We start from the raw sequence: 26,318 nt of genomic DNA, 5'->3' as shown, positions 1-26,318 counted from the left end.
ATAGAATAATTACAAGTATTGGATAGACCCCAGAGATGCGGGATTGGCAAACATCCCCCAAACTAGCTATATCTATAAAAAAGGCCTGTAATAATAATGCAAGAGGAACCATTGAATCAAACAAGTTATATTGAAATTCCAGAGCCCCCATATGTGTAAAGTCATATAGATATCAATGAGGAAATCCACATGGATCTTCTTGTCTCCAGTGACTGTAGTTACTCTTCTTTTTCGGGAAAATAAATATTGCTAGTTGACCAAAATAAAAATATTTTGGGGGAGGGAAATAGGGCCTCTCAGGGTAGAGAAAAGGTAAGAGTACCAGAGAAACAGTTCTGCATTCTAGAATGAGTGCTCACACCAAGAAGCAAAGGCCTGGAGCAAGTCAGTCCTCTGGTCTCTTTCCTCATCTGTGTCGTGAAGATGGTGAACAGCCAGCAGCGTGCCTGGTGGCAGCGTGCCTGGTGGCAAGGTGTCTGGCCGCAGAATCAACTGGGAGCACCTTCAAAGACCAGAGAAGTCGTAGCTGGTATGGTCGTGCACAGTTAGGCATGGTAACACGTGCCTTCAGTCCCAGCTACTCAGAGCAACTGAGACAGAAGACTCTTAGGCCCAGGAGTTTAAGACCAGATTTGTAACATAATAATGTACTGTCTCAAAGTTTTTGACTAAAAGTAAAATTCCACAGTTGTATAATTTGCATATTGAAGGTTTCTAGGTAGCGATGATAACCAACTATATTTTGGACCCACTACACCCTACATGAGTCAGCATTTAAGGTCCCTTTTACTGTTTAAAATAGATGTTTACCTAATAGTTATATAACTTTTACAGTGACCTGTTTGTAATAAACCTTATTATTTGTTCATATTCTAGTATATTTTTTAGACACTTCTCTACTTTTTAAATGAGCAGCATTACTTAGTTGAAGATTTAGACTCTATTTGGTGCAAAATAAAGTCTCAATAAATACTCATGAATAGATAAGTGGTCAAGCTCTTTGTTTTAAAAAAAATCAGCATTTACTCATTATCTTTTAAGGAATTTAGTCCTCACCTGTATGAGAAGACCCTCTCCTCGGACTTTGATCTACTGGAACACTGAGAGTATTTTTTTTTTTAATTTATTTATTTATTGAGGATTTCTGCCTCCTCCCCGTTACCGCCTCCCATTTCCCTCCCCCTCCCCCGATCAAGTCCCTGTCCCTCATCAGCTTGAAGAGCCATCAGGGTTCCCTGACCTGTGGGAAGTTCAAGGACCGCCCACCTCCATCCAGGTTCAGTAAGTTGAGCATCCAAACTGCCCAGGCCCCCCCAAAGCCAGCAAGTGCAGTAGGATCAAAAACCCATTGCCATTGTTCTTGAGTTCTCAGTAGTCCTCATTGTCTGGTATGTTCAGCAAGTCCGGTTTTATCCCATGCTTTTTCAGACTCAGGCCAGCTGGCCTTGGTGAATTCCCGAAAGAACATCCCCATTGTCTCAGAGTGTGGGTGTACCCCTTGCGGTCCTGAGTTCCTTGCTCGTGCTCCCCCTCCTTCTGCTCCTGATTTGGACCTTGAGCTTGAGATTTCTGTCCAGTGCTCCAATTTGGGTCTCTGTCTCTGTCTCCTTTCATCGCCTGATGAAGGTTAATATTCAGGGGGATGCCTATATGTTTGTCTTTGGATTCACCTTCTTATTTAGCTTCTCTAGGATTGCAAATTATAAGCTCACTGTCCTTTAATTATGGCTAGAAACCAGAGTATAAACAGGTTAATAGTTAATAAATCAAGGCTTCAAGTCTTTAAACTGAAACTGATAGTGGAATCTCATTTTGTCTTCTCTAGGATGAAGAAATGTGATATACATGATTTATTTTATTCCAGGGTGCTTTTTAAGTCCTGTCTAAATATGTTAAGTCCTGTCTAAATACTTAGGTTCTGTTAATATTGATCTCAAATTCCTACCAGCCTTGTAATACCTGTCAGCCTGGCCAGACTCAGAATAATAATACGATGGTGTCAGACACAACCCTTCTGACTCCCCAGTGTTCATTGGTTGAATGAAAGCACCATGTTTCTGGGGAGCTGGACCTCCAGGAAGAATTCCTGGGTCATGGTTTTGCCTTTGAAAACTCTTTGAGGAAGTGATCAAAATAGACCACCTCCAAGATCTTGATGCCATCTTCTGAAACACAAACTCTGTGTTAAAACACTTACCATAATTAGATTAAAACAATAGTTGCATTTTTAATCTCAGTTGTTAATCTGACTGAATTTCTATGTATTGCTTCAATTTACTTTTTCCTTTCTCTTCTAAAAATATTTTTTTTTTGTTTTTTCAAGACGGTTTCTCTGTGGCTTTGTAGCCCCTGGCACTAGCTCTGTAGACCAGGCTGGTTTCGAACTCACAGAGATCCACCTGCCTCTGCCTCCCGAGTGCTGGGATTAAAGGTGTGCACCACCATCGCCTGGCTTTCTAAAAATATTTTTATATGCTACCAGGGCACACAGAATTATCTTGCTTGAAACAACACCACCCAACAGCAGAAACAGATGTCGGTGTCCCCTACCTAGCACTTTGAAACATCGGGTCATTTGTGTGGTGAATCCTTACTTCTGTGACCTGCTAGAAAGGAGACTCATGGCCCCACACAGCATGTGCTGTGGTCTGAGGCAGCCTCCCTCCCACAGTGTGGCCAGATAGAGTTTCTACTTTGTCACTTTCTAAGAAAGCATCATTGATCATTCCGTGAATGGCTCGGCTTAGGCATCACCGAGCCCATGGTTGCTCACTAAGGAATAGTATGTCATGTTGGGCCCCGCTGTGAGGTCAAAGAGACCACAATGGAAGCAATGTCAATTTTTAACCATGGTTGGTTGGTTGCAGTATTAATAAAGCATGCAGTTGCCAGGGAATGACTACAATTTTATGCATGTATTGTACCTTACAAAATCATATATTTGATATTTGTACCTTACTACTTTTTAAAGGTTTATATTTATTATTTTCCTTTGTGTTTGTTGGAATGTGTGCATGTGTGTGTGTGTGTGTGCATGTGTGTGTGCCTGCAGAGGTCAGAGGTATCACATCCCTGGAGCTAGCTTTCCAGACAGCTATGAGCCTTCAGATGTGGGGTGGGAGTACTATGAGCAGAATCTGGGTCCTCCATACCAGCAGAATGTGCCCTTAACCACTGAGTCATCTCTTCCAATCTTGCATTATTTCTTTTTAAAGAGTATATAAGTGATAGTTATAGACAAGCATTTTGTACAATATCAAACCTATTTATAATAGTGGCATACTTTTTTCCTGGTTGATTTGATTTTCTGAGAGGCATAAAAATATCATCACAAGACCCGGCACAGAGATTTCCTATGCAACTCCTCGTCTCACACCATTGGATTTAATGGCTGCTGGTGTCATTTTTATGAGCTCAGTCCTCAGTGTGTTTCTGTTTCCAGTGAGTCATCATGTCTAATTATTGCATTTGTTATCTCTCAGAGCAGTTGAGCATCACATACCAGGAGTGACATCCGCATACCAATATCAGCAACGGCGGCAACTTGAAGCTTGTATCTCCTTCTGGATTGGAAGCAATAGAAATGAAAGGGTGATCGTCAAAGGTAAACCCCCTCATAGAACCGGCTTCTACAGTGTCCTCCTGAGATGCACTATGCGAAGGACTTTTCTCCTTTCAATAGTGTGATCTATTTCTACTTTTTATCTCCAGAGCTATTAATAGGCTGCTGAATTTAAAGTCTGTTTTTTAACTCCGCAGTTACCTATGGAGATTTTGACCAAGATGGAGTTCCCATGTGTTAATCGTTGTTGTCAGGTCAGGCAAATGCGATTTTCAGGACTCTCTGAAATACTGGATGCAAGGTTAAGTGTCGAACAGAAGCAATAGATGAGATTGCATCCACTCTCTATTTTCCTGTCATGCTGTAGAAATTCACATTTATTAGCATAGGTGTGTCCACTGTCATCTAAATCTAAGAAAAGCAGTAGAAATGCTGGAACCTGTGCCTCAATCTCCATCCTCTCCCTTCCATCAAACACTCTGTTAGGAGTGAAAGAACGGCTGGAGGATGTCTAAGTTAAATGCATTGTGGGAGTAATGGCAGATCAGAAGAGTTTGGTATTGCTGACTATGTTCATGAGCTACCCTCCTGTTTGTGTTACTTGTGCAACAAAGACCAGGACTTGAAAATGCCTGTTTACTGGGAAAATGATCCCACAAATCAAGATTGGGCCTTCTTACTAGTACATGATATCGAAGGATAAGATTGCGTCTAGACTGGACAACATAGTAAGATTCTGTCTCAAAAAGTAAAATAATGAAATAAAAAGAAGCATAGAGAGAGAATCAGCGTGGGTAAGAACATGGGTGGGCTGGCAAATCTTCCCTGGGAATCATGGGAACTTGACTTTTCAGAGGTCTCCCATGGAGGTTTGGATGCTTTCCAGGATTTCCGCCTTTCAGCATGTACTAGGAGGACCACGCACTCTCTTCGTCTGTCACCCAAAGCACGAACTCCCCCATAGTTCAAGGCTGTGTTAGCACCACCTGAGGCAAGAGGCAGGACACCTAGTTGCATTGTAAAGGCAAAGAGAAATCCATTGGGAAGCAGAAATGCCCATTCCCAAAGCTGGGCCTGCAATAGCAAGTGGTCCAGAGGTCAGTATTCAATCAATCGGTGACTTGTTAAACCCCTTTTGCTTGATTTTGAAACATCTGAGAAGTGAAGGAAGTGCTTCACGCTTTAAAGTCTTATTGGAGTGTCATGGAGGCAAGATGAACTGTTTCAAAATGCGCTTTTACCAATAGATCTGTGTTCAAAATGAAACTTGCATTTTGGCATACCATATCATATTTTTTTTAAAGAAAACTATAGGTTTCAAAGTGGTGAGCATTTTAGGGAGAGTTATAAAGTATAATGTAATAATAAAATATAATAGTGTTTTCACAATTTCTTACTTGATGTTGTTCAGTTTGAGGAGAGTGGACAGACAAGTATCTTCTCTCTCTCTCCTCTTCTCTTCTCTCTCTCTCTCTCTCTCTCTCTCTCTCTCTCTCTCTCTCACATACACACACACACACACACACACACACCTCTCAACCCACCATATTCAGTAAATGGGCCATCTCACATCCTCCGAACTCCTTTCTTTATTATTAGAATATTAAACAATAAAATAAAGTTGGATAGAAACAATGGCTTTACTGTAAAATAATAAATCTTTGAAAACACACTAGAAGTTGTGATTAGAAAGGAGCAGTCATTAAATATATAACACGCACACAGTAGCAAACATCTCAACTATTGCCGTGATCCCAGTGATGCCAGGGAAGGTGTGGCAGATGGCACGGCGGCAATACCCAAAGAGGAGACGGAACCAGAGTTGAGAAGACTTCACTGATGGTGAGGGCCGTCCCCCAGAATGAATCTTATCCTACATATTAGATGCAGACAGCGAATGGCCCTGGAGACTCTGAGACTTGGCAAATTCTGCCCCCTTACTGAGCTTACAGTCACCTCTCCCTGGGTTTCTGCTCTGTAGTTTCCCTTGACTCCTGATTCTTCGAAGTGAAAGTTTTGATTATATCAGGTTTTAGCTCAAATCTTATTCTCAGATTAAGCACTTCCTTGTCATCCAAACTGCTAAGCCAGAAATGTAAAACCTGCCCCTTAGTTTGCCAGCCTTTACTCTCAGAATGTCTCTCAGTCATGGTCTAATCTAGAAAGCAGTACCTGTGGTTTATCAAGCTTCCAGTTTCTCATGTGGGTCTGTGGTTGCTAGGCTTACAACAGTGCAGACTGAGCTCATGGGTGTGCGTTTTTAACAAGCTCCGAGAGGAGGTGAATTTGTTTGTCCTGAGACCTCTCTTGGAGAACAGCTCTAAAAATGGGATGATCCAGGATGGCACTATAGTAATCATGCTACAGTTTTAGTTAAAGAGAGGATGGATTTCCTTGCCAGCTCACCGTGGAGAGTTGTCTTAGCTTCAGACAGGGTCTGAGTCATAGACTGGCATGACATTTAATAGCTGGGCGTGGTGGTGCATACCTTTAATTTCCACCTGGTCTCCTTGTTCAAAGCCAAGTTGGTCTACATAGAGTGTTCCAGGTCAGGAGCCAGTGCTGCACAGTGAGAAGATGACTCAAAAGTGAAAATACACAAGATCACTTTACTTAAAAACCGATTTGTCTTTATTTGATCCTGGGCTTTCACACCCAAAGTCTTTGCCCTAACAATTCCCCCACACTCTACATAGCTTCATAAGTACCTGATTTCCCAATCCTTAAAGTGGCTGCTGTTTAAATCTCAGGGTATTCTGACAACCTGGACGTCATCTGGGGTCACCACTCTTCAGGGCCCCTAACTGAAAGGTTTACAATCACCAGGAAAGCAGAATATGATCCCATTCACACAATCCAGTCTTTGTGCCTGCAAGTTCCTCTTCTCCCCTTTAGGAGGTACCAACCCCAGCAGGGGTACACATGATGTACGTCCTTGTGGGCTTGCATTGCAGTTCATTTATGACATTGGAGATGCGCAGTCTTGTGGGTTTGGTCAAGTGGTCAGTCACTTCTTAAAGAATTGTATTGTCACTTTCTCTCTTGATCTTTCTTTGTACTCTGCCATCATTTTGTGGAAATTTCGGCTTGAAACCTTCATTAAGAACCATGTCTAAGTTTGTTCGCCCTCTTTCCTGTTTTCAGCAACTATGTGTAGCTGTCAGGGACAGTTCCTTGCTCCAACCCTTAAATAAGATTTTAATATGAAATTTTGAATACTAAGTTTTCAGATATATTTTCTTTCCATTATTTCATTAGAGACTGTGGAGGTTTATAAATATTGGATGGATGGTGGATGGATGGATAGATGGATCAATGGATGGGTGGGTGGGTGGGTGGATGAATGAAGGGATTGATGGGTAGATGGATAGGTCGATGGATGGGTGGTTTGGTGGGGGGATGGATGGATGGATGAGTCAATGGGTGGGTGGATGGATGGATTGATGGTTGGGTAGATGGATGGATGGATGGTAGATGGATGGGTCAATGGATGGGTCAATGGATGGATCGATGGATGTTAGATGGATGGGTCAATGGGTGGATGGATGGGTGGGTGAATGGGTGAATAGATCGATGGATAGATGGATAGATGGATAGGTCGATGGATGGGTGTTTTGTTGGGTGGATGGATGGATGGATGCTGGATGGATGGATGGATGGATGGATGGAGAGATGGATGGACGGATGGATGGAGAGATGGATGGACGGACGGACGGATGGACGGACAGACGGACGGACGGACGGACGGATGATGGATGGGTCAATGGATGGATGGATGGGTGGGTAGATGGATGGGTAGATGGATGGATGGAGAAATGAATGGATGGATTGGTGGATGGTTAGATGAATGATGGATAGATGGATGGATTTAGCAACAAGTGACTTCTCACAAAGAAATCTCTGTGACATATTATACAGAGAGAGACGGATTTCCTTTGCATGGAACCTTCTTTACAAAGAATACTCGACACAGAGGGCTTCATAACAGAGGACGAGCTGTGTCTATTCAGAGCCTGAACTGCTGGGCATCCTAGCACTGTGCTCTTTTATAAGCACAGCTCTCACAAAGGACATTTTGCTATCTGATTGAATAAAATGAGAGCAATGTCATTTTTATCAAGATAAATTGTACATTCTACTTTATGAAAGAGACACTGGATGTGTGAAACTGGGAAATCACACCAATTTAATAAATCCCTTTGTAAACGGGCCTTCCTCGAGTTTAGATGCTGCAGCTGCAGCGTGGTCTGACTGTTTATTCACACCGAGTACAAAAGCGCTTTCTGGTCTCGTGCATTGAAATGTGTTCATGATCAACATTGCATGTTTTCTCTCTGCATCTTCAGCTGCATTTTTCATACCGTGATTGGCTTGGTAAATTTATTCCACTTTGCTTGCTAAAATAGATGTTCGTACTGTCTGTTTTCTGCCTACTCTTTGATTTATTCCAGAGAGTGGGTTCAGTGCCTACTTTCAAAGCTCGGTGTGAATTCATTTTGTTTGTTTTAAAACCAAAATTCCACATATTTTTGCTCCTATATATTCTGCTGTGTATTAAACTTGAAAATACACCCAATAATTTAATTGGAAATAATTTCAACTAAAGTTAAAAATGCTTACAATTATATATTATCATAATTAACCATAGTGGATGATGAAGATGAATCCTTGAGAATGTATCTTTAAAAATGTATTTCATAATTCATTTTAGTAGTGGAAGAATTACCAATTTCTTTTTATTTTATAGCATCCCTCATATTAAAGATTAAAAGTTAATTAAAGCATAAAATACTAACTTCAGCTTTGTTATTTCACGAGTGCGTTTACCTGACTGAGTCCTAGACTTGTTCACTCAATTAGGAAAAGTTGGGTTTAGGGCAGCACTGGGGGACACCCCAGTGAGTAAAATACCTTCCACATAAACATGAGGGGGAGTTCAAATCCACACAACCATTACAAAGCTGGACACATTAGCCCATGTCTATAATCCCAACTTTTACAGTGAGATTGCATATAAAGACAAAAAAATTCTAGGAAGCTCTTCATGGATGCCCAACTACATATGGGGGGGGGGCGCAGACATATACACAAAGAGACAAATACAGATACTCATAGAGAGAGACAGACAGACACTCTCAGAGAGAGTGCAGACTGACGCACATACAAATAAACGCAGGCATAACAAACATACACACAGAGAGAGACATAACACATAGAGAGAGAGACAGACACACAACATACATAAACATACACTCATACACAGAAAAAGAAACAGAGAAATAGACAGAGACAAACACATAAACACAGAAAGAGACAGATCACAACACATACACATTGACATAGCACATGCACACATAATACAAATGAATGCGTGCACACACACATGCACAGTTTTAAGATAGAAGAGGAGAGTGGTCTGGAGAGGTAGCTCTGTAATTAAGAGCATTGGCTTCTCTTCCAAGATACTTGCTGTTTAGTTCCCAGAACCTGTGTCAGCTCACAAGTACCTGTAAGTCCATTTACAGGGATTCAATGCCCTCTTCTGGCCTCTGAGGGCCCTAGGCATGCACATGGCACATAGACATGCATGCCAGCAAAACACATGAAATAAAAACCTTTTTATTTTTTAGTAAAGAAAAAGGAAGAGAGAGGAGGAGGTACAGGGAAGACAGCTTAGGATAAAAACCTTGATTCATTCCAGTGCCCATCTTCAATATCAGGGTACAGAGCTTATACAGTGTTACTGAAAGTCAGATTCTGCAGTATGAAACAATCTATGACCTACACACGGTTGGAAATACAGTATAAAAGGCAAGGTTTAGGATAAAGAAAGACCTAAGTTCAACACCCAACTTTTTCACTTAGCAGATGGCTAACCTTAGAAAGTATTCCAAAGAACTTTGCATACATAAATATCTCTATCTGTAAATTGAGTTCTTTATGATTACTATTATAATTTTGATTAGTATTTATTACATCTAAGGTTGTTTTGAAAACCAGGGATCATATAGAAAAAAATAAAACTCGGAGGTTACTTGGAACTGAGCATGGGTGGTTCTAACAGCCTGTTCAGATCTCAAAACTTTTATAAACTCAAAGTAAGGTTTTAGGATCTAAGGCCAGTTTTGCTAGAGACTTGAAAAGATGAACACAGCTTATAAAACATGCATCGATAATTCAGGCATGTGAGTCTTGAAAGGCTAAAAGGAAAACTCTGTGTGTGTTTTTATCTGGAAAGGATGTCTGACTGTTCACTGCTAGTGAGCTTAGGAAGAAAGTCATGCCCTGTACCTCAAGAGGCAGTCCTTAGGTGGGACATGGAGGTGCTGTTCCCACACTTGCGGGGCCAAGCCAGAAAGATTAGGAGTCCAACGACAGCCAGGACTGCGTAGCAAATTCCAGACCAAACAGCTACTTAAAAGTGACACTAGATTCCCCTCGGTCCACTCTCCAAAAAAAAACAAACAACTCCTTCATCTATGAGTATTAAGTATGCAAATCATATCCTGTGTTCTCACTTGTAATCTATTCACACCTTTGGGAAAAACTAATCTAGAGATTCTACAAATACAGAGAATCATCCTAAACGAATGTTCCTGTGCTTGGCGCTGAGATCCGATTGCAGTATACGCGACGTTGTTTCTTTTCTATTTCTCAAAATAAAAAGTTCATTTTCGTAGCCAATTTGCCAGATGCAGCTCCATCTCTAGAAGCAGAGGAAATCAAATTTGGTCAATAGAAGATTCATTTGCTAAAACATTCATGCTCGCATTGAATGCGTTTCTGTTTTTCTGATGTTCTTGAGGCTGAATTGTCACTCTGACATTGGTTAACCCCAATATTCGTCATCAGAAGTTCAGAGTGGTCTACATAATATGCAGCCAATGAAACTTTGGTGTGAGATTTCAACCTGAGCTCAGGATTTCATCCTCTTGGGATTGTTTGCCATTTCGATATCCTATGAATTTGCTGTAAGTGAATGTTTAAAAATAGATCTTACTGTTTAGTAATCTGTCTCTTTTTATGTCAGAAACAGTTTAGAAGCTGAAAACCTCCATGCTTTATGAAGGGATTGATTCACTCAGACAACTGTAAGAAAGGAAAATCTAATTGTGGGACGTTGTGTGTTTTGCTTGTCATGTCTTGGACATCAATATGAAAATCCTGCTGATGAGGATGCCTCAAGGTTTATGGGATAAAGATAGATGATAGGCAGACTATGGATAGATAGGCAGTTGATGGCTAGAAATATAGATGATCCACAGACGAATAAATGATAAATAAATCACATGAGAGAGATAGATCATTAGAAGATGACAGATATAATAATGTGTGGTGTAAATCAAATTATTATTTAGCTTAACAACCAGATATTTCCTACTAGAGCAGCTTTTCCACTCTACCAAGTATTCATGATATATAAAGGCATTATATTATATGACTCGATAATTTGTTTTTAAATAAACTATAGTGGAGCATATTGCAGTTCAGTGCTTATAGGTGTTTACTTAGCTGTGAGGATGCACAAAAGCCAGGTTCATTGCATACAATGGATGCAACTTGCCAAGGATAATTAGAAGAAAGAAAACAGGTTTGCTTGCAGAATTTATTTCATTTTTGTGTAGCCTCAGCATATGCTAAGATTCCCCCCCCACACACACACACTCTAAACAGATCATATTCATTAAAAGCTAAATTTGGAGAAATGGTGTTACTATGCTAAATAACTAACTTAAGCACTGGCATATTTTTTTTACCTTTCCAATGCAATCAGGGATCTGAAAATCAAATAACATACAATTTGGACAAAACTTTAAAATTTGCAGGGTCCATATCTATTGAAGGAGCTGTGGGCCTCTTCCCACAGCCCGGCTCCCGGCCCCTGGCTAGCTTATGCCCCAAAATAACGACACACACTGCCTGGCCCATTAGTTTCAGCCTCTTAACCCATTTCTAATAATCTGTGTAGCACCATGAGGTGTGCTTACCAGGAAGATTCTAGCCTACATCCTTGCTGGGTCAGAGCTTCATCGTGTCTGCCCCAGAGAGGAGAGCTAACAAGTCTGAGCTCACTTCCTCTTCCTCCCAGCATTCTGTTCTGTTTACTCCATCCACCTAAAGCTGGCCTATCAAATGGGCCAAGACAGTTTTTTTATTAGCCAATGACCTTCCTCCATCACATATCCCTGACATTTTAAATAACTGAAAACTTTTTTAGACAGTTTCTGTCTGTCCTGACTGTCCTTCAACTCCCTGTGTAGATAAGGCTAGCCTTAATTTATGATTGATATAAGAGAGCCAAGCCTAGGGAAGTGCTTCTGTGTTTTATAAGAAAGCTGGCTGAGCAGGGATAGAGGAAGCAAGCCAGTAAGCAGCATGTCTCCACAGTTTCTTCTTCAGTTCCTGCCCCCAGGGCCCTGCCATGAAGTCTCCTGATGATGGAGTATAACCAGTCAGCTAAAATAAGCCCCGTCCACGCTAAGTTGTGTTTGTCACAATGCTTATTAAAGCCATAAAAAGTAAACTAGACACAGGGTAGGAGTCAGCGGCTGCACTATTGAATGTCCGTGTGAGGTTTGGGGTTTGTGCCTACAGATTGTAGATAGTGACGATGGTGATGCTGCTGAGGGAGTCCAGCCAGACCCACAAAAGAGTCCTCATTTAAGAGCTGGGCTGCTTTGCACGACACAAAGGTGTCGCGTGTACTGACAAGGACAGCATATTGCCAGTGGCACACGTGTTTTCAGCAGTATTCTCCCTTTAATTATGTCACCTAGGAAACACCCATTACTCTGGCAAGGCCCCTTTCCTAATCAGACTTCTTGGGTTAAGTAATAAGAAACGCAAGAGCTTCGACCTGCAGCATACGGTGGGGTTTAATTAGGCATTCAGTTAAATATCCGTTGGGGATCAACAAACTCCAGTGTTAGTCATAAGAAAGTATTTTATGAGGGGTTTGAGAAAGATTTCAAACATTTTGAACCATTTTTGTTCAAGAAACATTATCAGTAAACAACACGTGCAGTGGTATGAAAATTCTGAAAACATATCCTTTGGGGACTTTAAAGTCACTAATATATTATCATTATTTTCACTCAAACTTGTTTCTAGCCATGGAGATTTTTTTCTTAATTAAAATATTATTATGTTATTCCCTTCTTTAATTTCCTCCCTTCAAACTCTTTCACGGCCCCTTCTTCACTCCCTATTAAATAGATGGCCACTTTTCTTTAATTGTGACTATTACCCAGTCAGAGTCATTCTTGGGGCTGAATAATTCATTTTCTTTCAGCTGTCCTTGGGTCTCTATAATCCTTTGCCTGACTGATAAAGTGATGGCAGTAGGGTTTCCTCTAAAATCCATAACTTAAGTTCACCAGGTTTCCAGCTTCAGGCATGATCTTCCGGTGATGGATTTTAAGTCCAATTATATAGTTATTGTTTACAGCCAAGATAGTGGTTACCACTATTGCAACATTGGGGTTACCTTACCATGCTGGTATTTGTTGGGGTTCATAGCCATCATAGCTGAGTATAGCTGTTGGTTACTTTTTTTCTTCCTTGCATTGAACCTGTCTGGATGACAAATATTAATTCTCTGGGAGGAGGCTTTCACATCATATCCAGCTCAACTCCTCTAAGTCTTGTGTATGAAGCACATGGTGTCTTTAGCATTAAGGACTTACCTTCAGACCTTCTAGAAGGAAGCGAAAGTCAGCAGCAGTAGCCTATATTGTTCTACGAATCTCTTGGTCAGCCCTGGTGATTTCTTGTGGTTGTTACTAGAGTTCTTTAAACTAGTCTCTTGGGAGGGAACATTATCAGCTCAAATGGCATAACCCATTTTAAGATATACATATGTTTAGACTTCTATGTATTATATGTAATTTTTGGTAAATAAGAAACAATATGTTTTCTCATGGTCTTTTCAAGCATCTTTAGTGATGTTTTCCCCCTTCCTCCTCCCTCTCCTTCTGTATTGATCTCCTCCTTTCAGTATTTTTGTTAGTTCCATCCATTTATCTCCAGATTTTATTTTTTTTTTTACAGCTGGATAGTATTCCACTGTGTATACGACCACATTTTCATCATCCATTTGGCAGTAAAAGGACATTGGGTTATTTCCATTCCCAATTAGCTGTGGAAAATTTTTTAAATTGTAATGTGGAATAGGTGCTTTGGGCAGGAAGGCTGAAGTCCTGAGTCCTAATGGGACATGAAAAGGAAGGCAATACCTGGTCTAGCTCCCCACCTCACAAGGCAGATGGTTAATCAGAAAAGATAGTTGAGTCCTGACCTCTGGTCGAGATCACCCTGTTGGTGACAGGAAGTGGATTTAACTGGGTGGATACAAGGATGCATAGGGATGGAGTATTTTTGTGGAATAGAGGCTTTTCTGAGCTTGGAGGCTGAAAAGCAAGTTTCAGAATCAGAGTGGGGATTTTCATTTTGTCTTATTGGTGTGTTAAGGATTGAGCCTAGTACCGTAAGTGTTCTGTCTCAGGGCTATCCCCCAACCCAGAAACTAGGGAATTTAATTAAATGATCTTTTCCTAATTTTAAGCTTGAAAACTTCTGTCTTTCAAACGCGGCATCTATCTTCTAAGATTGTGTGATTACAAATTGCAAACCTTGGTTTCACCAACTTCCTGACCTGCCTGTTTCAGACTGTTGATGATTCGCTGTTGGAATCTTGGTGATCACCAATGACTTACCCCTTATTTCAGTTTTACCTTCTTCTCAGGTCCCTTGCTGGGCCTTTTTATGTTTTCTGGCCCTTTCGGATCCTCCCTCCACCTCCGGACTGTATCCTTTCCTGCGCCTCCCCGTGGCAGGCTCTCTCCGCAGCATCCTTTGCAAGCTGTCTTTGTACTAATCTCTCCCAAACACCACTGCAGACACAGCATTTTAATTTTAACTAGTGCACTGAAATAGAGAAGCGGAGCATACATCTGGGGTCCCAGGCAGCATGTGATATATGCACACATTGGGTAATGTCTAAATAGGTTAATCGCACTTACATTTTCAGCCACCTGTCATGTTTGTGGTAAAATTATTTTAAATCCTTCTAGATTTTTTTTAAATGTGCAGCAAGTAATTATTTTCTGTCATCGCTGTTCTGTGAGGTGATACCTAGAGCCCTTTGTTTCCATCTGGTTGTAATTTAGGGCCTGGTGATCAACCTCTTCCCCCAACTCACCCCCTCTTTGCAGCTCTGAGATCAACATCAATACGTTGCATATATGGGCAAGATCCTGTGGATCTCTTTCTGTGCCTCTTCCCCTGCTGTCCATACGTCTCTATCATCCCAACTGTCACAAGTAACATGGTTTAATATTTTTATGAATGGATGATATTCTATCAAGTGCAAGTACCACAATGCAATGTATTCATTAATTGATAAACTCTTACGTTATTTTCATTTGTCACCTATCGGGAATCGAGCTGCAGTGAACATGTGTACATATATCTTCTGAACATAATTGTTTCCTTTAATATGTATGCCCAGTAGTGGGATGATGTTTCTATAACTGTAGTACTTACCCAATTCCTATGTGCCAGACACTATGCTAAGTGTTCCATCTCTCTTCGTCTTTTGACAGTTTCAGACAGTAGATGTTGTTGTCATTCCTGTTTTACAGATGTGAAAATTGGTCTTGAGAATTTTTTAAAGGTAACCTAACTAGGTAAGTTTAACTCTAAAACCCAAGCAGTATGTCACAAGACTCTTTGAGCATGAAAAGCAATGATGACCAGCTCAAGAGCTCAGCCTGGGTAGATCACAATGGTCTATGAAAGGGTCAATCAGTTATCCCTGGTGGAAATCATTTATTGAAGCCTTTTAGTGAGATGGCAAGGGAAGCGCGTGGCTGGATTCCGTTTACTAAGTAGTTCTGATAGGTGTAAGGTGAGTGTTTCTTGGATTTGGATCTGTTGCGAGCTTGGCACCTCCTGGGTGGAAGTAATTAATATCTGTGTCGCCCTCAAGAGCTTGTCAGGTTCCCTCAGTCTCAGAAGCTACCCTCTCCACAGCGTGGGTTGTTACTTAATATCCCTAGTTACTTAATATCAGGTCAGCTTCATAGGCCACCTGCCGAGGGAAACCCTTCACGGGTTTATGACCTCTAGTCAAGGTCTTCTCTCCAAGGCTTGGATATCACCACAGGATCTATAGCTGGGCTCATCTGACTCTCATCTGTCTCTCAAGGTCTTGTTGAAGTTTCCACCCCCGTGTTCCGGATGAGGGAGGTGTGGCTCACCTCTGTGATAGGAGTTTCCTGTCTAAGTGACATCTGAAACACAGTTTCTCAAGACCTGGGACCTAGTAAATGCTCAATAAGTGTAGAATACACACACTGAATACTGCATCTGTTTAAACTGATTATCAAAACAATTGAAAACTTCAGGAATTTTTACTTCTATTTTTATTTTCAGTGTTTTGCAAACGTGTGTCACCCTCACCATCCCAGTGACTATTTCCAGAACAGATGAAGCAACTTGCTTTACTTATCCAAACCTTTTCATTTTGTTTTGTTTTTCTTTTCTGTTTTGAATGCAAGAAGCCTTCTGGTAGAATATTAAAAGAATTCTGCCTTATCTAGTAATCAGTAGTACACCATTATTTGGCAGGAGATCTTTTCCGCCCTAGATCACACGATATTTCTACTTAAATATACCTACCTAGTAAAGAGAAGGTGCAAATGAAAATAATGTTACGAACATTACCTTTTGTAGAATTTGACAATGGAAGAGGCAGTGTTTTGTAAGTAACAGCGAATTTTTTTATTTTATTATTTTTTATTTTTTAATTTCTTGGGGGGGGGGGGTTTGGGGACAGGGTTTTTTTGTAGCTTTGGAACCTGTCCTGGAACTTGCTCTGTAGACCAAGATGGCCTTGAACTCATAGAGATCCGCCTGTCTCTGCCTCCTGAGTGCTGGGATAAAACGCATCTGCCACAACTGCCTGGCAAACTGTATTCTTATAATACTTCATATAGTACTATTTTGCATTCCGAATTTACTAATCAGCAAAGAAGACACAGAAAGATTCAGTAACGTCTTCCCAAGTTCACATAGCTAGTAAATGGAAGACCGAGATTTTCAACCCAGGCACTTTCTGTTCAGACACTCAGTTAATGAATGAGCACATACAGCCTATTACATATCAAGTATGTTTTTTGATCTATAGTAGGTATATATACTGATAGGTATAATGGATGTGTACTTACTGATAGCACTGTGTGAGTTCTCAATCAAGCTATTCACTGGCTGCCGTGTAAAAGTAAACTATGGCTTAATGCTAGTTGAGTCATTTTAATTTTAAAACATATGAGTTGCCTAAAGCATCCTTTTTTACTTTTCAGATTTTACATGCTGTACCAATTCATACTTAATTAAAAGAAAGCAATTACAAAGTGCCTAGGAAATAGTTATTGCCAGGTTTCAAGAATCAGCATTCTAAAATCTACCAAAAAAATTGGTAAATCGGGAAAAAGAAAGCATAAAGTTCATTTTTAGCTGCTTTTGAAGTGCTGACAGGTATTATTGATTATATTATCATTTACGTTTTGGAGCCTTAGAATTTTAGATTTGGATGAGAGTTTTGCGTCATCTGGACCAACTTGCTACCTCATGTCAGAAATAGTAACATGATATTTTAAAAATAAAATATTTGAAAATATTTCTATATCATGTGTATAGCATCAGTAGAGATAGCTGTGGGCTGTTTGGGGGGGTTTTATTCATTTGTTTGTTTATATTATTTTTCACAATACCATTTAACAATGAACCTGTGGCTAGTGTGGTATTAGACTAGCTTGCCGGTGCAGTCCTGGAGGGTGAACTTTGAATACCATTTAACAATGAGCCTGTGGCTAGTGTAGTATTAGAATAGCTAGCCGGTGCAGTCCTGGAGGGTTCACTGTGCTCATTTCTTGACTACATCTTGGAAATCTGCTTTATGTCATTATCAGAATTGTTCATTTAGGAACTGTTTTGTATTCGCTTCTGTTCCCATAAAGCAGAGGTCAACAGCAAATGTCGCCTTTCTCCTGTTGTCATAGATGAAGTTTCCTAAGGCACAGACACACTTGCTCTTTTGTGTTGTAGTTTTTTTTTTTTTTTTTTTTTTTTGCTCTTCAGGTTTTTTTGGTTTTGATGTTATTTATTTGTGGTGCTGGGCAGTTGAAGCCAAGGCCATATGAAGGATGAACAAGTGTTTCCACACCGAGTGTGTTGTGTGATCATTTGAGTGCATTCCGACGATAAAGCTTGCTTTGAATCAGAGGGCAGAGCTAGCCACTAGCTGACCAACATTAACCATAGAGCTTTTGGAGGTCTGAGAAGTAGTAAAGTAGGACTTACCAGGGTTCTCAGCCATTTAGATAGAGGAAGAGCAGAGATGGCAGGTCACTGGTTATTTCTCTGATCAGTCAGGTTCTTACCTTGGTATCTGACTCCCGGTGGGTTTTTTTTTATTAATAAAGAATAATTATTAAGTGCACCACAGAGCATCATGTCGTCTGTGGCTCTTTGTTTTATCTGAAGAAGGCTAAGAAAAGTGGTGGCAGCAGACACAGTGCTGCCAAGAAAGACTAAATCATTGTCTGACATTTTGAAAAAAATGTCTGTCCATCTGTGCTCCCAAATATTGCAGTTCATGTGTGTGTCTTTATTTCATTTATTTCCTAATACATTCATCATGCATCCTAGCCAGGGTCACTATTGCTGTGACAAAATACCGTGACTAAAGCAACCTCCAGAGTACAGGCTTACTAGCCAGGGTCACTATTGCTGTGACAAAATACCATGACTAAAGCAACCTCCAGAGTACAGGCTTACTTGGCTTATGCCACACAATCACTGTTCATCATCAAAGATGGTCAGGACAGGAATCACGCAGGGCAGGAGCCACAAGTCAGGAGCCAATTCAGGGGCCGTGAAGGAGAGCTGCTTACCGATTTGTTCATGACTTACTCAGCCTGCTTTCTTTTCGGGGGAACAGGGGGTTTAAAACAGAGTTTCTCCGTAGCTTTGGAGCCTGTCCTGGAACTAGCTCTTGTAGACCAGACTGGCCTCGAACTCACAGAGATCTGCCTGCCTCTGCCTCCCGAGTGCTGGGATTAAAGGCGTGCGCCACCACCGCCCGACTTTCAGACTGCTTTCTTATAGAACCCAAGATTACTTTTCCAGGAATGACGCCATCCACAATGGGCTAGGCCCTCTCATGTCAATCACTGATTAAGAAAATACCCTGCAGGGTTGTCTACAGCCCCATCTTAGGAAGGCATTTTCTTAGTTGAGGCTCACCTCACAGTAGCTCCAGCCTTTGTCGAGCTAACATAAAATTAGCAAGCACGGCCTGTCAGATTAGCATGTAAAACCCATCACTGTTAAGCCACAACCGTCCCTTTCTCGTTCTTCTCCAAGATCACACATTAATAAAGACATCACAGCATTAAAACATCTTGCAAACTTAAAACCTTCCACAGCGTTACAAATTCAAACACTTTAAACGTTATATCTTAAAAATATCTGTTCTCTTTTAAAATACAAAGGCTCTGTAAAGCTCCAAAACCCTTTTTATTTTTAAGTTTAAAGTCGCTCAACTGTTGAGTCCTGTAAAATCAAAAATAAATACTTCCTTTTTTCAAGAGGGAACAACCAGGGCACAGTCACTATCTAAACAAAACCAAACAAAACTCCAGCAGTAGCCGGGCGGTGGTGGCGCACGCCTTTAATCCCAACACTCGGGAGGCAGAGGAAGGCGGATCTCTGTGAGTTCGAGGCCAGCCTGGTCTACAAGAGCTAGTTTCAGGACAGGCACCAAAGCTACAGGGAAACCCTGTCTCGAAAAACCAAAAAAAACAAAACAAAAAAAAAACCTCCAGCAGTATAAATAATTTAATATCAACTATCTGGTTATTACCATCATTATCTGTATTCCCCCAAGGGGCTTGTGTCACTTCTTTGACACCACCATCTCCGGTACACACAGTTTCCTTCAGGCCAGCTCAGTCCAGCTTTTCTCCACCACTGCTACCATTCTTGGTGGTCATCTCATGGTAGAGGCAGGAGGATCAGAAGTTCTAGGCCAGCCTGGGCTATACCCTTCCATGCCTTCAAAACTAGCATCACCTATGAGATTCGTACTCGTACATTATGGAGTTCAGATGCCAGCGAGAGGTCTAACCTTGGCTACTTCTGGTACGTAACTTCTGTGTGCTGAAACCGAGAAAACACTTCCCAGATTTCACCTCAACAGCACTAGTCTCTTCTTAATCACCGCTATTTTATCAGCTCTCAACACCCAATGGTTTTCTAGCCCAAAGTTCCAAAGTCCTCCCCCCCAAAAGCAGCACGGTCAGATCTGCTACAGCAGGACCACTCCTGGTACTGAATCTGTCCTATTTAGGGTGATCATTGCTGTGATGAAACTCCATGACCAAAGCAACTTTGGGAGGGAAAGTTTTATTTGTCGTAAGCTTCATCATCACTGTTCATCACTGAAGGAAGATAGATCAGGAATTCAGAATGGTTAGAACCTAGAGGCAGGAGCTGATGCCCAGGCCCTGGCGGGGAGCTGCTTACTGCATTGTTCCGTATCACTTGCTCAGCTTGCTTTTCTTTAGAAACCAGGACCACCTACCCATGGGTGTTGCCACTCACAGTGGCCTGGGGTGTACAGAGACATCACTAGTTAAGAAAATACACTCCAGGCTTGCCTATAGCCTAATCTTATGGAGAGGTTCTTTGTCGGTTGAGGTTCCCTCCTCTCTGATGACTCTAGCTTATATCAAGTTGACATAAAATTAGCCATTATACTATGTGAAACAAAATTATTGTCATGATTGTGGTAGCCTGAATGACATGAGTACAAGGAGTACAGACACTGCTTGACTATATTCTCATAACATTTAGTAATTACACACACACACACACACACTTTCCTTTCTGAAGCTGGTTTAACTAGGAAAAAATAAGGGCCTATTGTTTCTTTCTTCAGAAAGTCAAATGACTGCCTTTTCCCTGGGGTATAAGTACCTTGATTATATCAGTAATGGGCTTCTGAAGAGATACATAAGAATATAGTTATGACTATTGATGGTAATTACTGGTACTGCATATATTAGTGGCTTGGAAAATTAATTTGTATTTAGGTATCCCCTTCAGTAAAACCTTCTCCAAAACTGCCCTTCACCACCTTGTCCCACCATCCTGGCCCTGGCCCTGCACAGCTACCATGAGGGGCTCCCTTCGAGTTTTTAGAACAGGCCAACTCCTTGCTACTCCTGCTAGATACCCTCAGGTCTTCTTCTTCTTGCCCCTTATATCCTCCATCTAGCCTTCTGTCAATGTCAGAGCTAGCTTCCTTGGCCGCTATGTCTTCTGTAGCCCATCCCTGACACGTGCTGAGTCATGACTAGTCCACACTTGGGTTTTGTGTGTGCTTGACTGATAGGAAGGAGTCGTACTGCTCTTTGCTGGAATGTGCTTTTCCAGGGCAGGAACAGAGTCTGCAGGTCCCCGCTGCCTTTTCTAGTTTCTGATTTATCAGGTGCGTGCGTGCGTGCGTGCGTGCGTGCGTGTGTGTGTGTGTGTGTGTGTGTGTGTGTAGAGAGAGAGAGGGAAAGAGAGAGAGAAAATATAGGTGTCACAAAATTATTGAAATGGCAGAGATTTTAATACGTATTTATACTCTTTAAGAATTCTCTTCTAACTTCGTGAATGAAGTCATTGTGTGTTCAGTCCCATATCAGTGAATAAGCTTTATCCCAGATACTGTGTTTCTGTGCTTCTAAGTTAGGGTGACATGGATGTACGTGTGTCGGCGATGTGACAACTAGGAGATAGGCATGGGTTCTGTAACTGGGACCGTTCTTGAGAGTGCATGTAGCTTCATTAATAACATGAACAAGTAATGAGAGTCGTCGCTCCTGTTAGGAAACTGAAGCCCTCTGAGACTTAAAGTCACGGTGCTTGAGAAAGTTTGGACACAGTCATTAGACAATTGAGTGTGTGTACTACCATATTTCTCAGGGAGAAAAAAAAACTGTGATAAAGCATTTTGACCAACCTTTAAGCGAGGCCCAGAAGGTCCTATTTAGCTATTCGAAAAATAGTTCAAGACAGTACTCTTTATAGCTTGCGAATGTCAAATCACTGATCTACTAGTCAAAAGATTTCAAAGGTTATTTAATAGATGTGTTTGTTATACCATAAAGAGCTATTTTAGGAAGACAAGCAATCACTGTAGGAGCTGGTACTGGACTCCATAGAACTGAGCCCATGTCCCTGAGGAAATCAGCACCCTCACTGACTCCTGGCGCCGTGCTCAGATGAAGCTGTTCAAGCAAACTTAAATCATCCGGTGCCTCCTGTCTGCCCTTCTTACCTTAGTGGTCTAGAAGGCTCTGGGAAGTTGGTTCCTCTCCTGCTTGTCCCAGGGGATGCTGTCTGCTAGAACACAGACTCACCTATGAGCAGGGTGGGAGCCATGGGTGGTGACTCTCATGCCCGGACAACACAGTTTTCCACCATCATCATGTTCATGAATGATGATGAAATGCCCAGTGTGAAACAGAATGATCATATGTGTTAAAGCATATAAGAGACAGAATAATGAGCCAGGCAGTGGTGGTGCATGCCTTTAATCCCAGATCTCTGTGAGTTCAAGGCCAGCCTGGTCTACAAGAGTTAGTTCCAGGACAGGCTCTAAAGCTACAGAGAAACCCTGTCTCAAAAAAACCAAAAATAATAATAATAATAGCTTTATTATTACTATTATTTAAAAATAAAGTAAAGAGAGAGAACAATGAGACTGTCATTTGTGGTGTTCCTGATAGCTAGTTCTTGCCCACCCCATGGTATGGGTGTGTGTGTGTATGTGTGTTTGGCACTTGCAAGCTTGTCTATGTGGACTTTATGTATTTGGACTTGTGTATTCGTGTATGTGTACTTGTGAATCCGAAGCTTTCTATGGGCTCCCCTTCAACTCAGATTCTCTAACAGTTTTCCCCTACCTTCACCTACAGATACCATGCTGACAGTTCCCCTACTTTCATCTACAGAGAGCACGCTGACAATTCCCCATTTGTGGAACCTGTCAAAGGACAGCTTTCCTTTCTTGTGCAGCTGGCAATGGGCAGGAATTGACCTGTCACATTTCTGTATCCCCTCTTTAGAGATCAATTAACTAGCTTTGGAGACACGCCTGTGCTTAAGGATGGTCATTGATGGCAGATGCCTCCTTCTCCCCACTCCATTACCAAAGCCAAAGATGCGCGCTCACTCTGTGGGCTCTTCATGTTAGGAATTCATCCTGAATTCATTCTAGAATCCAGAGTACAGTGTTTCCATGGAAAATTAGTGGACATTTGGGGGAAAATACCAGCAAGAGCAAGAAATAACAAAGCGCTTTCTAGTGTTTCTCATCACTTCGTTCCATTTTAATTCAGCCAGAATCATTATGTCCCAAATTGTCAGGTCTTGAATCTTTTCTAACTTGATCATTGGCTATGGCCTCAAGCGTGTGTTTCACCCTCTGGCTGGCCAGGGAAGTTTTGGAAAATTACTTGGAGGCTTTGCCAACATTATGCTTACATTTCCTGATTGCCACGCCAGCTTTGCCCTCTCAGAACCCACTCACCTTTATGAGTACTCGGCCCTGAGTTGTGGCGATTCCTCTCCAACTGTTTCTGCTTTGCACATTTGAATAGCTGGAGAGTCTTACAATGCTTTTAGAGAACAGGAAATGGCATATAAACGGTAAGTATGTAATCATATTTTCATGTGTGAAATCAGCAGTTACAGGAGGTAGATAATTGCCTGCAGTGACACACAATGCTCTCTATGAACTCAGTGGCATTCCTGAGGGAAAATATGGAGCTAACAAAGGGAGGGACATTCCATTAAAAACAAGGCTTATCTCCAATTCAAAAATGCTTTTGAAAAAGCTTGGCTTTATTGTAGACTATTGTACTCAATGATTTCTCTTGACAGATGAGTGGAATCTTTATAGTCTAAGGCATGGAAAATGGGTTTTCTATACCTTTCTTTTCATAGTGAGAAGAAGACTCGAATGGAATAAGCCAAGAAAACTGACATGTAGCTGGGGCTGTAGCTTTAAATTTTTCTGGTGTGTAGCTCTTATCTTTAGAAGTCTTAATTCACTCTTATGTCAGGAGAAATATTAGCAGGAAGTAATATTGCAAGATCTGGTTTCTGGTTTTGAAACAAATATGTGATCCTCACAGTTACACTCAGTTGTGTGTCTTAGATAACATGTTTAATTTTGAGATTAGATAACATGTTTAATTCTGAGATTAGACAGCATGTTTCATTATGAGATCAGATAACATGTTTAATTCTGAGAAACCATTTAGTGGCTCACTAGTTGATGATTCCATGTACTCCGTGACATTGACTGACACTTTTATTTCATAGATGCACTAATCAATTAATGATTCCAAATGTATTTTCCTACTGTCCTCTCTCTGAAGTTCAAATCTTTCCTTAAGCATGAGGTCGCATGCTCCTGCTGCTGCTCAGAGTCGCCATCTTGTTAATCGATGCCACTTTGATGGCTTTCTCTAGCTCTTTGAAAATTATTCCTTAGAAACTCCTGTGGAAACTGCAGTATTCTGAACCAGATCACCATGAATCCAAAACGATTGGCATGCCAATTTCTATCCTTAAGGCAGAATGGGCAGGCTAGTGCTCTAAGTGTAGAAAGAATGGGAGTCACAGAATGCATTTTCTGGAGGTCTTGGCATGCCACTTTGGGCTCTTTCTCAAAGGATGTTCCCATTTCCCTCAAAGGAGGAGGATGGCATCAATCTGGGCCAGCTCCCTTGAGAGGCTTTATCCTTTCCAGAAGTTGCCTTTGAAACGTTGCTTTGATAGTTACATATCTGGGTTTCTGAGATTTCGAGTTTTTGAAGATGGTTCAGTACCACATGTAACCCCTTGTAGAGTAAAAGGGCTCGTGCTGGGAAGGGACAGAAGACGGTGACAAGTCATAGGCAAATCCACTGTAGGGTTTTAAAGCATCTATGATTTTCTCAAAGATGCTCAACATTTCATCCTTATGTTAGAACTAGAGGAATAATCAACTGTATGGAAAGAGACATGTAAATATCTACTTATCTACAACACATACATGCACATGTAGACACTGCTCCATTTGGACATCTGTGTAATTAAAGCAAATAGGTAAAGGATGTTACAAGTGCACCGTGCCATATCTTTAAATGGTGCATTTGTGCGTGGTATCTAACAGGTTAACTCTGGGATGGATCGTGAGCATGGACATCGTCCTTGTATCACTGAGTAAATGAGTTTGTACAATGTTGAGGTCCCTCCTGCTACGCTTAGGGGCACTACAAAGTCATCGCAGAGACAGAGTGTTTAATAATGGTAGAGAGATCCATTCTCTCCATCTTCGCTGGGGCTTTTATTTATTTTGCAATATGCTTTTCCAACCTGACCCAAGAGAGGATTCACTTCACAGAACTACGGCTGTGTCCCTGCTCGACACGGGCTTCGCCAGCCAGGTGCCTGGGATAGCAAACTTCCATCCATGAGCCGGGACCAGCTGTGCTGGGATTGATTCCTTCCACAGAGGAAAACAAAAATGAAAGCCAGAACTAGGTCAGAAAACTGCCTCCCTCATCAACCCCTGCCAACTCCAGCTTGTGTCCTCATTTCCTTCATTGCTGACGCCTGTCCCCTGTCCTCTGTGGTCCCAATCATGTGACCACAGTCACACTGGCTGGGTAGAGGTCTGTAAGCATTCGCCCTGTGGCCGCTCTGCTTTGGAATGGTTGTTGGTTCCAGATGAAGGCTTCCAGAACAGCAAAGCAATCCGTGGCCAAGAAATGTGGTGGTCGGCATCTACTCTCACTGTTCTAGATTCTTTGGTTTTAGCACTTTCTTCAACATCCCTGTGATGGGAACTTACGCCCCATGTCCTAAACTATTTCATGTCTGGACTGATGGGTTTATTGTTGTCCACTGCTCAGCTCTGCTGGGGTTAGTACACTCTCCTGGCCAACCATGTGTATGTAAAGCTGACTCTCCAGACTCCACTATCCCCAGCCCTGTATGCGCAGCTAGATACCAGGCCTGTGTGGATCTCAGCAATCCACAGTGATGCAAGGGGAAATTATCCTTCTGTCCCTAGTACTAGAACGCCCTTTTCCTATGACGATTTTCTCTGCGTCTGATAGGACTTGGCTCAGGCATCCATTCTCCCTGGGTTCCCCCGTGGTTGCCCCTCTTATCCCTGGGATAGGCTGCATGTCCTTTCTCAATACTTCAGAAGTTCTGTCACATATTTCAAGCATGCTCAACTATGTATTACAGTTATCTAGATGTGTATCTGTCACCCACTTTCCCTAGTCTGTGAGCCTCCCATGACCAACGAAATGCCTAGTACTATGTGCAAGCTTTTAATTTTTTCAGTGAGTGAATGAATCTCAGACTTATGTTTCTGCATCCTGTATCTGTAGCGACTAATCTTCTGCCTTACATACTATCCCTCCAGGTCCTTCCCTCTCGGCCACTTCTGTTTACTGGCTGCTGTACTTAAACTATGACATCTGACCACCAGCTAGACCTAATGTTTGTGTTGCTTATTAGTTCTGGCTAGTCGTATATGGTCTTCAAGAAAATCCATTCACGCCTTTAATCCCAGCACTCAGGAGGCAGAGGCAGGCGGATCTCTGTGAGTTCGAGACCAGCCTGGTCTACAGAG

The 26,318-nt window shown here is 41.6% G+C and overlaps 1 protein-coding gene across 6 annotated transcripts in view; it reads left to right on the top strand.

The window, feature by feature from the left end:
• Positions 1-26,318, top strand: part of Dlgap1 (DLG associated protein 1) — a 791,676-nt gene that overhangs the window by 277,930 nt on the left and 487,428 nt on the right. For 5 of the 6 annotated variants that reach the window (XM_026789514.1, XM_026789512.1, XM_026789511.1 and 2 more), the window contains exon 3: positions 3,483-3,604. The gene's annotated coding sequence lies outside the window, so the exon portion shown is untranslated. The remainder of the gene's footprint in view (positions 1-3,482; positions 3,605-26,318) is intronic. The other variant, XM_026789510.1, reaches the window with a different exon arrangement.

Source organism: Microtus ochrogaster, unplaced genomic scaffold, assembly GCF_000317375.1.
Source record: "Microtus ochrogaster isolate Prairie Vole_2 unplaced genomic scaffold, MicOch1.0 UNK20, whole genome shotgun sequence".
In the NCBI taxonomy this organism is placed as follows: Eukaryota; Metazoa; Chordata; class Mammalia; order Rodentia; family Cricetidae; genus Microtus; species Microtus ochrogaster.
Note: the sequence above shows the minus strand (reverse complement) of the source record. Positions and strands in the feature narration are given on the sequence as shown.